At 40.6% G+C, this 6,789-nt stretch overlaps 1 pseudogene; it reads left to right on the forward strand.

Annotated features, from left to right (window-relative positions):
- Positions 1-341: 341 nt before the first annotated feature.
- Positions 342-1,144, forward strand: LOC146550499 (uncharacterized; annotated as a pseudogene).
- Positions 1,145-6,789: the final 5,645 nt, after the last annotated feature.

Here is a 6,789-nt window from a genome sequence, read left to right on the forward strand (position 1 = left end):
CATCCGTTCTTGTAAAGTATAATCAAACTTTTGAGCGTTTGAGCCGCTTAGGCTCCGTGTTTCCTGCCGGGTAAATGATGCTCCGCAACGTGGTGTCATCATTCGGGGAGACTGGAATCGATAAGGGAATCGTTTGCAAAAATGGCAAACAATTCCAAGGAATTGAAACAGTGGGAACCGGTTCTCAACAAGAACCGGTATTGATAGCCATCCCTAGTGGTGACTGTATTGTAACACATGTCAATTGACAACACGTTTCTTTCTTTAGAGTTGAAAGAACGCCACATAGAGGTGGGAGGGTTGCCATATTTACAGCGACAAAAGAAACCCTCATTGTGGATATGGTTCGTGGGAACAACCTCATCAGACTCCAGGAGATCAGAGACAAAGTCATTGCCGATAATGTCAACTTTGAGAGCATTGACGATGTCAGCTTGGCCACAATAGACAGAGTTCTCTGGCGACGCGGATGAGATGGGTCTATAGGGTTCCCTTTGAGCACAACTCTGCGCGACACAAAGACCTACGTTACGAGTATGTGCAAGTAGGTATACATCCATGTTCACAGTACAGTTAGTGGACATACTGTGTTGCTCAGTGGCCTACATTACTTCTGGACAATACTGTGCTACCTGATTGACTGTTGTTCTGAACACCTGTGCACTTTCACATTTTCACAGAGGATATTACAGTTGGACGCGATGGCCAGACCTCATGAGTACCTCTTCCTGGATGAGGCTGGCTTCAACCTGCAGAAACGAAGGCAAAGAGGCCATAACATCATTGGCCAAAGAGCCATCACTGAGGTCCCTGGCCAATGGGGGGGTAATATTACCCTTTGTGCCATGGGTTCGGAGGGGCTTGTCCACCGGCATGCTGTCTTGGGTCTTACAACACCCAACGTCTCCTCACCTTCCTAGAGGGGCTAAAAGACATCCTCCTGGACCGCCAACAACACCATCCTGGGCCCGCACATCACATTTATGTGATCATTTGGGACAATGTCCGCTTCCACAGAACAAACCAAATCAGAGTGGTTCACCACCAACAGTGACCACTTTTTAAACATCTGTCTGCCACCCTACTCCCCTTTCCTGAACCCTATAGAGGAGTTCTTCTCATCGTGGAGATGGAAGGTTTATGACAGACAACCATACACAAGAGAGAACCTCCTAAGGGCAATGGAGCTGGCCTGTGTTGAAATCCCAGCGGAGGCCTTCCAAGGATGGATTCGCCATTCCAGGGCGTTTTTCCCGCGGTGCCTGGCAAGAGACAATATAACCTGCGATGTGGATGAGGTGATGTGGCCCAATGCAGCTCAGCGATATGATGCCGCACAGTGATTGTGGTGTGTGTGTGTGTGGTGTGAATAACGTAAATAAAAAAACTTCACACCCTGATCATGTTTTCAAGAGTACTGTTGTGTGCAATAGATTCTGTTTTTGCATTGAGTTGTGTTACAGTAGTGTACGTACATGCAGGATTTTCTATAGATTTATACTCTTCATCTGAAATTCTCAAATCTAAATGCCTAATCTTCTGCTGAGATCTACGACGATCCGTTACTGTATAGTTTCTAAAAATATGCATTGGCAGTTATGAAACAAAGGATTTTCACAAATTGAGCATTGTGTTTTCAATTTTGTTGTAGTGTGTAATGAGGTGTGGTTGTGTTTAGACATTGGGGAACATGGTGGAAACGTTTGTGAAATGTGTTTTAGCATTTGAGGAAAAACTGTAAGATGCATAGTTGCTGCCTTGATTATTTGGTGACAGTACATATAAAATTGTTGGGTTGGATCCAGGGGTTCACTTCTTGGGTTTTGTTAAATGCTACAAAGAATATGTGCCACAAACATATCTCTTGGTTTCAGTTACTGAGTTACAAAGTTTAGCTTAGATACAAAGTTTTAGTTCTTAAAAAGAGAGATTGTGTGGCGTAAGAGTGGATAATGTGCACGAAAGAAAGATGTTGTCTGTTCAGAAGATGTGATTCTTAAGTCTGCCAGTCAGACACATAATCTGGTGTTCCAGTTCCAACTGCTACTCCTTTGTTGAATGCAGGTATCAAATATAGAGAATAAACACCACAGATAATGATGGTTACCCCCCCTGCTTGCTTAGCCCCTACTGGGAAGAATCAATTCCCTGAATGGTGTTTAACACAATAATGACAACAGGATGTAAATGAATAATAAGGAATAAAATGTTTTCATGTTCATCTTCTGCACTCGTCTCTTTTCAGCTGAGTGCAAGTCGTAATATTGTTATTTACAGCCACACTAACATCTCATTTCTTTCTCTCTTTTCTGTCTTTCCACAGAGCTGAAGAAAGAAGTCCTCACACACAAACTTGGCTGTGTGTGGGGTGGCGCTGACAGAGAGATGAAGTGTAGTAACATTAATGGAGTTGGCGAGAACACGCTATGTCGCCATACGAGCAGTAAAAGCTTCCAAACATTGAACATAATGAGAGCGGTAAAGACAGAAAGCATCATAGTCAGAGCTTTTCACTCAAGCCAGCTGACTTGACCACGGTTTCTGGTTAAATTAAAAATGATCGCAATCTTACTACATAACAAACGTTCTTTTTTTTATACCTCATGTGGGACAGAGAGACAGTGGTTAGCGCTGTCACTTCACACCAAGAAGGTTTGTGGTTTGAAGCCCAACTGGGGCCTTTCCTGTGTTCGTTTTGCATGTTCTCCTTGTGTGCACGGGTTTCATCTGAGTACTCTGCTTCCTCCCACAGACCACAGTCCAAAGACATGTTAGGTGAACAGTTTATTCTAAACTGGTGGTGGATAAAGAGTTTTAAGTGTTTAGAAGAAGGTGCTGTATGCACGTGTGGTTAAAATGGTAGTTTAAAGCACTTTGAGTTATTAGTAAGACTGGAAAAGTCCTAAGCTCATTATGAACCAAAACTTTAGGCTCTGGTGTGACATTTGAGTGCTTTTTACAGCCTAATTTATTTCACAAATGTGGCACTTCATTTATTAAAAGAAGAATGTTGCATGTGCATGACATCTAAGCAACAATTGTTTTGCATAAAAAAGGGGAAATCCTACTGAGCTTCTCTAGAAACAAAATGGTATCAGAGTTTTCAGTCTATAAAAACTTATTTTGCACTGGTACATTTTGGGGACTGCATGTGAATGTTCTTCTTTTAGATGTTTGATTTCTTAAAACTGAGGAAACTATACTTGGCTTTAAAAATCTAATGTCTAACTAGAAACTTCCTCTGGATGGCATTACCTTGGCCTCCTGTAACACTCTGAGGAATCTTGGAGTCATTGCTGATTGGAATATGTCCCTCATCATGGATATTAAATAAGTAGGACTGATTTCTTGCAATATCTCTAAAATGAGAAAAATCCTGTCTTAGTGTGACGCTGAAAAACTCTTTCATGCACTTATTCCTTCTAGGCTGGACTATTGCACTTCATTACTGTTACAATGCCCTAAAAGGGACTGTACTGGAACTAAAAAAAAGTATCACCCCAATAGAGTACTTTGGTCGCAGACACTGCTGGCCTACTTGTGGATCCTTCAGCTTTCAGACCCCAGCTCCCTTTCCCACACATGTAATCTGTCTAGCCTCTACTGATTTCCATACCTCCTTTTTCAAGAATACCTCCACCTGCTCCCTATTCTACATAGATTACACTGTCGTCTTGGAACATCATAGTCCACAGAGACTACTGCCTGACCTCATCTGTCAGCCTGTCCATCACCACAGCAAACAAGAAGGGGGTCAGAGCAGATCTCTGATCCAATCCCACCTTGAAGCAGTCAGTCACTCAGACTGCACACCTCATACATGCTGTCTTTATACATGTCTTGCACCATGCTAACATGCTCCTCTGCTACTCCTGATTTATACAATACTGCAGTTCTTCTTGTCACCATATCAGTTCTGATCACATATAAATATAAATGCTCAAAGATGGCTCCTAAATGACAATAATCCATAACCCATGAATGCAGGAGTAGCTTCAGCGCTGAAGTAGTACACTTCTGCATTTTTGCTCATGCATCTAAGCTATGTGTATGTGGTGTGTGTTTGTATTATACAGTAACCACAAAGCACATCTGCTAAGCTGTAACAGATACTGGTGACTGCTGAAATCGGCTGCCCACATAATCCAGGGCTCTGCAGAAGGGATCATCTGTTGGGCTGTGATCTCCTTTTCCCACTTTGTCTAGAACCCAGGTAAAATAACTGTACACAGGTATTTTACTCTACATTTAGTTTGTCTTTGATTCCCCTTTCTTTTCTAATTCTGTGGGGGGTTTTTTAAATTTGTTTTCCATCATTTGTCTTCAGGCTGTGAAAAACGATTGCATAAATAAACGTGCATCCAAGCATGCGTTTATATGACAGACGCAGCACAGATCAGCAGATGGAGACAGAAAAGCTGAGAAATCGAATGATGAAAGCATCTTTTGTTCTCTGCTGAATTAACTATCCACAGTTTCCTTCTTCTCTGCTGTGGCTTCTTTTTCTCTGCGGTGGATGCCAACAGAGGAATCAGGCAGTACAGTATTGTTCATAGGCTCACACAAGCACACAAACTTTATCCTGCTCTATGGGACTGAATAGAAACCATAGAGAAACAAAGGCAGGAAAAAGTTTCGCTGACAAGAACTGCAATCACCATCTTCTCCACACGATGCAAATGGAAACCAGATGCTGAATGTATATTGTATAATAATGGCAGGATCTCTGTATGAAAAAGGAGGAAAAAAATGTGTTGCCATCATGGCAGCATTTCAGGATGTAATTTACTGCTTCTTTCTTTTTAATTACTGGAATTGCTGGGTTTTTGTGCTGTTGCAACTGAGCCCATACTGTGTTTAGAACAAGGAGGTGATAGCTTTCTCAGTCTCAGTCAGCACTTTGATTTAAGTTACATTTTTATGTTTGTTGTTTCGTGCAGTGATTTAGTTCAAGATCCAAATCCAACAAGATAAAAACATTTAATGAAACTACAAAGTTGTTGACAACTGTTCTTAGGGATGTAAATTTTGCTTTATTGGCTGCTTTAGAGAGATGAATGTTCATAGAGGTGGTGAAGCTAAATGCAGTCAATGCCACTTTTTATGCATTATGGTTTTTTTCTTTATTGCAAATATGCGAATGCATTGCAATGTGACTAAAAAACTGAAACTTTGCCCGACCCTTTCCGTTGCCACTAATATGGATGCTTCTGAGTGTCTTGCCTGTTTCTGTCTTTAGCTACCAATATCAACAATGAGCAACAGCCAATGCTTGCTGACGCTAGCATTTTAAACCCCAGCTAAGTACTTGGCTTCACACAGCTTCTTGAATCCATCACAACCCCCCCTCCAAAAATAGAACAACATTAAGGATTACATTAACAAGCAAGGAAGCTAACTTTATCTAGCTATCTGCTATCTGCTACACTGGGAGTCAAGCATAGCTAGTACAAAAGGCAGACGTGTTGTGTTCTTTGTGTTCTTTTTAATAGCTGTGTTTGCAAAAAGACTCGTGGTCCTATAGATGTCTATGGGAAAATAATATTAGTAAACAGTTTCTTAATGAGTTTAATCTCAGTCCCTTTTTAAAATTTTTGAATAAAACATTAAGTCCATTTTGGAAGTTTTGCTCATTTTAAATGTCAGAATAGAGGATTATCGAGGATGTGTTTATTGATGACTTGTTATTGACAAGTTTTATCCTCAGGGTTAGCCAAAATTAGCCAGAAGAAAGCCAGTTTTCACTGACTAAGCCGAATGACCAAATAAAAATATGATCAAGCTCATATTCAACATAAGGTGAGAATTTGATTCATAGAGGTATTGTTTGGTTTTGTGGATGAAATATGAGATGGCGCTGTTTGTTTTTCTGACTAATCTTAGCTAATACTAGCTTTCCTGCTAAACCAGACATATTGCAAGCTATTTTACAGGCCCAATGCTGCAAGTCAATGAACACATCAAATTCTTTCAAACTTCCAGAGATGATCTAGTAAATTAGCTATCCAATTTGGAAGTACTTCGTTTAATTAAACCATCATAGCAAAGTTAAAGCTATCTAATTAACCACACATTATTTTCTTAGGTTATATGATGAACTTATATCAAAGTGGACCGTTCCAACATTTTCCTTCTCCCGCATTTGAGCTAAAATCAACTGACTGTAGCGCAAGTGTTTTATTTTTTTGATGTTTTTTTCTTTGTGTCTAGCATGCAGATAACTGAAGAACATTTGTAACACAAGTGATGACATAATTGTACTTGTAAGTACTGAATGTAGAGCAGTAACACGTTACTGCATTACTGAAAAAATGTAATGTGATTACTCACAATACTGGCACATCACCTATAAACTTCCCATCATCATTCAGCCACCTTCAGCCCTTTTAACTGCACGGTGGAAATGTTTGACCAACTGAATCAAATTCAGTCTATGAAAATCAACCTGGGAGGCCATGTGCTGTAAACCCACGAAGTCATCTATTAACCCGAAGAACAGACGAGTGAGCAAATTCTGTTTGGGACTTATAGGGCACGGCGATATTGGCGACACACTCAATGAGAACTGGACCTTCATATGCACAGACACACACACACACACACAAACACACACACAGATTGTCATATTGCTACAAATCCAAGCTATACTGCTTTGTTTTCACACAATGAGCTTGTTTGTTGTAAGCATTTGGGTTTGATAATATTAGTAATGTTGTGTACAGTGTGTAGGTGTGTAAGTACAGTATGCAGCCAAATAAGAACGCCACACTGAAGCTAATTGTGGTGCCA

This window comes from Mchenga conophoros, linkage group LG20 (assembly GCF_057382185.1).
Source record: "Mchenga conophoros isolate Kocher_MC1m ecotype Shallow Benthic linkage group LG20, M_conophoros_male_GT1.1, whole genome shotgun sequence".
Taxonomy (NCBI): Eukaryota; Metazoa; Chordata; class Actinopteri; order Cichliformes; family Cichlidae; genus Mchenga; species Mchenga conophoros.